Source organism: Calliphora vicina, chromosome 2 (genome assembly GCF_958450345.1).
Source record: "Calliphora vicina chromosome 2, idCalVici1.1, whole genome shotgun sequence".
Classification (NCBI taxonomy): domain Eukaryota; kingdom Metazoa; phylum Arthropoda; class Insecta; order Diptera; family Calliphoridae; genus Calliphora; species Calliphora vicina.
Genome location: NC_088781.1, coordinates 77,614,858 through 77,621,995, shown reverse-complemented (window position 1 = coordinate 77,621,995; position 7,138 = coordinate 77,614,858). Strand labels below are relative to the sequence as shown.

The 7,138-nt window shown below is 30.3% G+C and overlaps 1 long non-coding RNA gene across 1 annotated transcript in view; it reads left to right on the top strand.

Annotated features, from left to right (window-relative positions):
• Nucleotides 1–1,123: 1,123 nt before the first annotated feature.
• Nucleotides 1,124–7,138, top strand: part of LOC135951740 (uncharacterized) — a 129,881-nt gene continuing 123,866 nt past the window's right edge. The window contains exon 1 of the long non-coding RNA XR_010575991.1: nt 1,124–1,369. This is a non-coding gene — a long non-coding RNA (uncharacterized LOC135951740). The remainder of the gene's footprint in view (nt 1,370–7,138) is intronic.

Below are 7,138 nucleotides of genomic sequence, written 5' to 3'. Positions count from 1 at the left end.
TGAATAGGTTTTACTTAAAATTTATAACAGTAAGGAAATTGGACTCATTCGCCTAAATATGGACAAAAAATTTGTTTTTCTTGAAAAACTCAAAATTTAAATCGCAGGTACGGAAAAACTGTAAGAGGTATTGACATAATTTTTTCATATTTGTATTCCCTATTTTGATCTCAATAAACCTCAATGTGATGATCGAAAAAATCTGAAATTTGTTTAACAAAATTTTTAAAAATTTGAAAATAGAGTTTTGAAACAGCCGTTAAAAAAAATTATTTTTTTTGGCCATACCTGCGAATAGGTTAACGGTATCCTACGAAGACAAAAACTCATATACAAGTAAATATGGACATATTTTAAGTAAAAATGAGCTTTTATTTTAATTTTTCTCGAAATATCTAAATTTTTTTTCTAAATTTTTTGTTCAAGTGGTCTGAAACACGGTAATGGTCTGGCGAATTTGTAATAACTTTAACATTTTTTAATCAAATTTTGTCATTTATATCTCATTACAACGATAATTACGTACATATTTCGATTATTTTGCATTCAATTGCAAAAGTATTTATTTAGTAGCAAATTTTTTTCAAAAACTGAAAAATTTGCATTTTTCTCTAATTTTGGCGATAATACAGTTTTTGGGTCATTTTGAACCAAAGGAGATACAGGGTTAATTTCCAAAACTTTTTTTTAATGTAATATTCATTAATATAAATAAATCTACATATTTCTAGAAAACAATGCAGAAAGCTAACGAGTTTCACCTATTTATTCCATATTAACAGTAAAATTTTGCATATATCTGAACTTTGACCTCGATGCGCGTCCAGAAATCGTTGCCCGATTTGGCTCAAATTTTCAGCACTTAATATTTAGGCCTAGTGTCACAATATTCCACCCGGCACTCTTTGAAATCTAAAAAAAAAAATCGGCTGTCACTCTAATGTATATATGTATTTATGTATGTACATTACATATTTAACAAGCTTTTGATGTTGTAGCAAAATGAACTTCCGAACGTGCATTTTACCGAACACTACTTAATATAAACATATCTGGTAATGGAATATTGCTTTTTTTTACAGAAACGGTTTTCCCAGGATGATAACATACTACCAAACACAAAATAATACATCATTAACATCGTATATATTACAAAAAATAATACCTGATTACCAAATTAACCGAAATACGTTTACTTATTTATTTTTTCTATAACATTTACCTCGTTATTTTAACATTACATTACACGCATAAATATAAACGCACATAAAACTATATACACACATATATATATGATATTCAAAGAAATACTATAAATAGTCAATACATAATTATTTATTTCCATATGCAAATAAAATAAATTTCAAAGGTAAGTACATACTAGGGTATTCAAATTATTCGATTTTTCTCTTGTTCGAATAAGAGATTTTAACTCGATCACACGTTTAAAATTAATCGAATTATTCAAATAATTTAAAATTTTTAAAAAAGTAAAGAATGTAGTTTTGATGTAGGTTTGTTTGTTAATATTTTATTGTTAAAGAAAACAAAAAATAACGTTAAAGTTAAATATTGATTTAAAAAACATTCTAAAACAAAGTCAGTCCATCAATTAATTTTCATCAGAAATATTCTGATCAGATTCCCTCCCGAACAATTAATTGAATAGTAAACTGTTTAGTTTCCGTTTTTGAGCTATGCTTTAAAAATGTGAGAAGTTGGACATGATTCTGAATTCAAGTACAATATAACCGTACTAAAAACTTTTTTACGTCGTTCATTATTTTAAGTTTTAAAATTAGTAACTAATTCTTTACTAAATGAATTATTCATTCTAAATTATTTATAACAAATTGTATTATACACTCAAGCTCTATCAACGTTGCCGAATCTTTGCTTAATCAAGTGGTTGTGTAATTCCCACAAATCTGTCAAAAGTTTGATATCATTGTCAGTGAACGTGGCTAATTCGAAGTCAGTCAGTGCATGATTGACGTATTTATAAATACGCAAAAAGTTTATTACCATGTTAGACAAAGATGTCCAACGATGTTTAACATCATTTACATGCAAGACGAACTCCATGTTTATCTTGAAACAAACCTAAGTTTGCAATGTTTTGTGTTTATCATTAGATTTATTAAATATTTTGCAACACTTACCTACGCGGTTAATAACATCATTATAAATATCATCCTCAACACTTTCAACACCATTTTAATCTAAGTTAATATTTAGATTATTAATTGTGATTCTGCTAATACTTCGCCAGCATATGTTCACACCACTGGCGCCCCGTCGAAATCTATTCCAAAATCATTCAGCCTTTTTTTACTAAATAACAAATATTTTATTCATTGTTTCAAGTCCTAAATTAAACATTTTGAAATACTTGTTTTTAGAATTGTAACTTCGGTATAAATCAAGATCGGCGAAACTGCTTACATTTTCATAATGTTTATAATATGGTACTGTTTATTAACATTGTGAACCAAAAATGCTTTTTTGAATTTCTATGACAGTACTTCAGGAAATTTTGATACACAGACAAAGTGATTTTATCGAAGCTGGTGTACGATACACCCCAGAATTTTAAGTCCCTTTGGCCGGCCGAAGGCCTTCAATGCAGAATATATGAATATTAATACAAACTAAATTATGAAAATATAAACTGTTACTGGGATCTTGATTTGTTTCGTAACTTTTTGTAGTAATATGTATATATTTATAGAAGAAACTATCCAGTGATCGAAATATAGTACCATTTTAAAGTACGTGCACTCTCCTTTATTTAGATACCCATTTTGTTTTGCTCGTTTTGAGCTTGAACAATTTCGGACTCAAGTAGTATAAATGCATTCTAGTAAACAAAGTACAGGTCGCAATTTTGAAGATATTTCGATAAAATTTGCTACATACAATTTTTTTGGCCCAAGGACGAAGCCTATTCAAACTAGCTGAAATCGGTCCATTTTTTCACATAGCCTCCCAAAATTGGACTTTATCCATCATAAATGTTTAATTAATATACGTATATACACGAAATTCCTTTCCAATAAGTATTATGTATACGGAAGTTATTTCATGTCACAGAAATAACTCAACAGAAATAACTTCAATATAGACATAAACCACACGACCTAATTTCATGGCGATCAGTCCATAATTAGTCATAGCTCCCAAATAAGGCCCGCTTCCGAAAAACACTTTTAACTGTTAGCTGGAATGAATAGGTAATCAGTCATAGATTAAATGTTCCAAACGTATGTGTTATCCATCACGTCTAGTTTTCGAGGTACATGTCAATAATTATTTTACTACCCTCACTTGAGGGTTAAAAGAAACAGTTACTGTTTTCGACGTATTGTACTTTTTTATTATTTTGTTTTGTTTAGTAATCGTTCCTATTCGATAACGTCGACATATTTATTCACATTTAATTGAAATTCCAATATGAATACTGAACTAAGTGGTCGTCGCAACTACTTAAATGCATCAAAAGCATGGCCAAAATGTCAGCGTTTGTTTGCGGAAAATCGAATGTGAAACATATACCATCGATAGATCGTAAATGTGTCATTTTACCATCACTCCACATAAAACTTGGTTTGATGAACAATTTTGTTCATTCTATTTACATATATTTAAGCAGTATTTTCCAAGTTAAACTCAAAGAAGGAATATTTGTGCTACAATAAATACGCACATTGATGAAAGACCCACATTTTGATAAAAAGCTTACTACACAGAAAAAAATGGTAACAGTTATTAAGTAATTGAAAAAAATTGTTTGAAATATTATTTAAATTTTCAATAATTTTTTAATTCAATATGTTTTTTTAATACTCATATCAACAATTTCTTATAGATATTTATTAACAATTTTAGTTGTTAAAATTCAATAGAAATATTATATTGAAAGTAACAAAAATAAATGTTTCAAGGAAATAAAAATTCAAGAAAAATATGTATACACATTTTTTTGTTTCACAAGAAATATGTTTTCTCTTGTAAATTATAAAGGAATTGGAGTATTCTAGATGGTAAGTTGAATCTGTAACTATAATATTGCAATAGACAAAAAATGGACACCGATTTTATATACAAAACTTTTTTTAACAGGATTCCACTGGACTCTTTTCATCATCAAATGCGTCAAGTGTAGAAGAAACTCATATAATAACAATACTGGAAGAATCTGCATAACCACTCGTGAAAGGGGATACTGGTCATATAACTGGTTAAGCTGGTGAGAAAATGGTAATACATGCGTGATTTAACTTTATGTATGTATATTTTCAATTTACATATGTTATTATTACAATAAATTGTAAATTTGCTTATAATAATAAAAAAACCAATTAAAACCATATATTTGCATTTTTAATTAATAGAAGAAAAAGCTATTGCATACATATATAATTAACTAGTAACAATATAATTATTCAATGTTACAAACCTATTGTTAAAATTTTACTGTTGACTATTAACAACTTTATTGTTTAATTTCACAAACTCGTTGTTAAAATTTATTGTTGAGTGTTAACAATTTTAAGTAACAAAAATATTTTTTGTATCTACAAATCGGTTGTTGGTGCCTTTTCAATTAAAAAAATAATTGTATTGACGAATATGGTAATTAATATGACAACTGATTTGTCGTAATTTTTTTCAGTGTATGTAATAAGAAACTTGAAAAGTTGGGTTTCAGGATGTCATTGAATTTACTTTGTTCATTTTCATTTGTATTTTTTCATCTAATCTGTGTCTCCTCTCATCCTGCTCATATTTACAACCTGGATCCACCATGTAAAGAAGCTTGAAAAATGATTTTAAGGCCATTGGAACTTTGCTAGGCTAGAAAAAGTTAAAGTTTCGCGATATTTTGTGTTCAAATTATATAAGACGATTTAAAATTGATTTATGTAAAAAATTCTGGTTGTTTTTATTAGATTTCTTTAAAATATGTGTTGGCCTTTTAATTTTTACGAGGAAATTTGACCACTTTTATGGAAAGAATTTTGAATTTTTTTTATATTGTGCATATCTAGAGATAATAACCTTTTAAACCATATATGTTTCATCAATATTATTGGACAATAACATACTTAAAAGTGTACCACAAAAAACGATGCAAAAAAATTCTTACTTAAATTATGGCTAATAATTCTTAAGAAAATAACTATCAATTTTCTAGACATCATAACTACATTCCGCCACAACCTAATCTACAAATTAATATACCAAAATAAGGTATGTATATTAAAAACGTCAGCTATCAAACAAAACAAAAAACGCAAATTATCCACACTGTACTTTAAGATTCAACTGTAAATGGAAAAAATATAACGAAAAATGTAAAAATGCGACCCCTACATTCGGCAAAAAAAAATTTAACTGCCTTGCAGAAATACTTCATATTAGGGGGTCCACGGCGAACTTTTTTTGAGGTACGGTCTACGATTGAATCTTTCGACCATGCCATCAGATTGAGGATGTAGTGGAGTTTTTCTGTTTTTTTCTTATTCCGTATAAATCGCACATTTCCTTGAATTCGGCAGATCCAAAATTTCTACCCTGATCAGAGTGCAACTCCATAGCGGCATATCCAGTTGTTCACAAATACGCCTACGACCGTTCTTGTTTCGTGGTTGGGTGTGGCATATACCTCTGGATATTCGCTGAAATAATCCATAACACTAGAACGTAACGGTTTCCGGCATCACTGACAGGAAAAGGGCCTGCTACATCCATTGCAACCGCTCAAATGGCGCACCTGAGTTGTAATGCTGAAGATGACCACGACTTCTACTTTGGACCTTTGGCTGCTACACATTGCGGACACAACCGCATATTTTATTTCAGGATCGCGAATTCCATTAACAACTGCCTCTATATTGATATGGTCCAGGGGTTGTTTTCCCCTGGATAGGTAAGCTGTAGCGCCTCCATTATATCATCATAACAATTTCTGTTGCTCGCTGGCATGCTTTCAAGAACTGCTGCTGCATTTCCTTCTAAGGCCAATGTCAACTCTATAGCTTTTTCGTCGTTGTTCCACATGTTTTTAAAGGCAACTGTATCAAACTGTAACTTGAAAACATTAAACGGTGTGCTGCCATCAAAACTAGGGGCCTTTATTCTACTAGATGTTTCTGAAATATTTCGTACCGGTCCGTTTTGGCATTGAAGATTGTCGCTGGCTGCGACCTGAGCCTATATGTTGAGGACAGCGAATTTAACAAGTCCCAAATAAATGAACCACAAATTTACAATTAATGATGCATATACTTGAGCAATCGTTTATTTCTAAAAAGACAACTTATTACAAAAAAATAACTTATAAATACATTAAGCGACTTACCGCAGTCTTTATCCCCAACAAACAAAATTTTAATTCTAAAGCCAGTTATTACTGAGCCAACAAATTTATTTTTGTTTATGTACTATTACAACAGTTCATTTCCAAATAAATAAACTGAACGAAAATACTGCAGTATAATTTAGGGACAAAAAGTGCGATTAGTTCGTAAACAAATATGAACAAAAGGGAATACAAAACAATATAAAAAATCTTAACGGACAAATGAACCAAACAACAATGATCATACAATTGGTAAATAAGACAATTTAAGTAAACATTAAGGTAGCTCACAAACAATAATATAATCAACCAAAATAATTCAAAATTAATAAAAATAAAAATCGTAATAAATTTAAATAAATAAATATATGAGCCATTGGCGACATTCCCCACCCCGTGGATCGACAACGATTCACTACTCCAAATCAAGGACTGCTAGTTTGGAAACTGGGCGTTTAAGTATTCCACTACTTGTTTGGACATCAGCTCTTCGGATTACACCATCACCGCCAGGAAACACATTTACGGCACGACCTCTCTTCCAATCTCGACGGGAAACAGCTGGAACACAAATTAGTACAATATCTCCCGGGGCCACAGGCTTCGTATATTCGCACCATTTGTACAGTCTTGTAAGTGTGGGCAAATATTCCACAATCCATCTTTTCCAAAAATGATCTCGTAGTTGTCGAGCAATTCGCCACTGCTTCTTCAGTACCACTGGCTTTGTAATCTCAATACCTTCTGGCGTTTGAGCCGTATTTGCAGAACCCA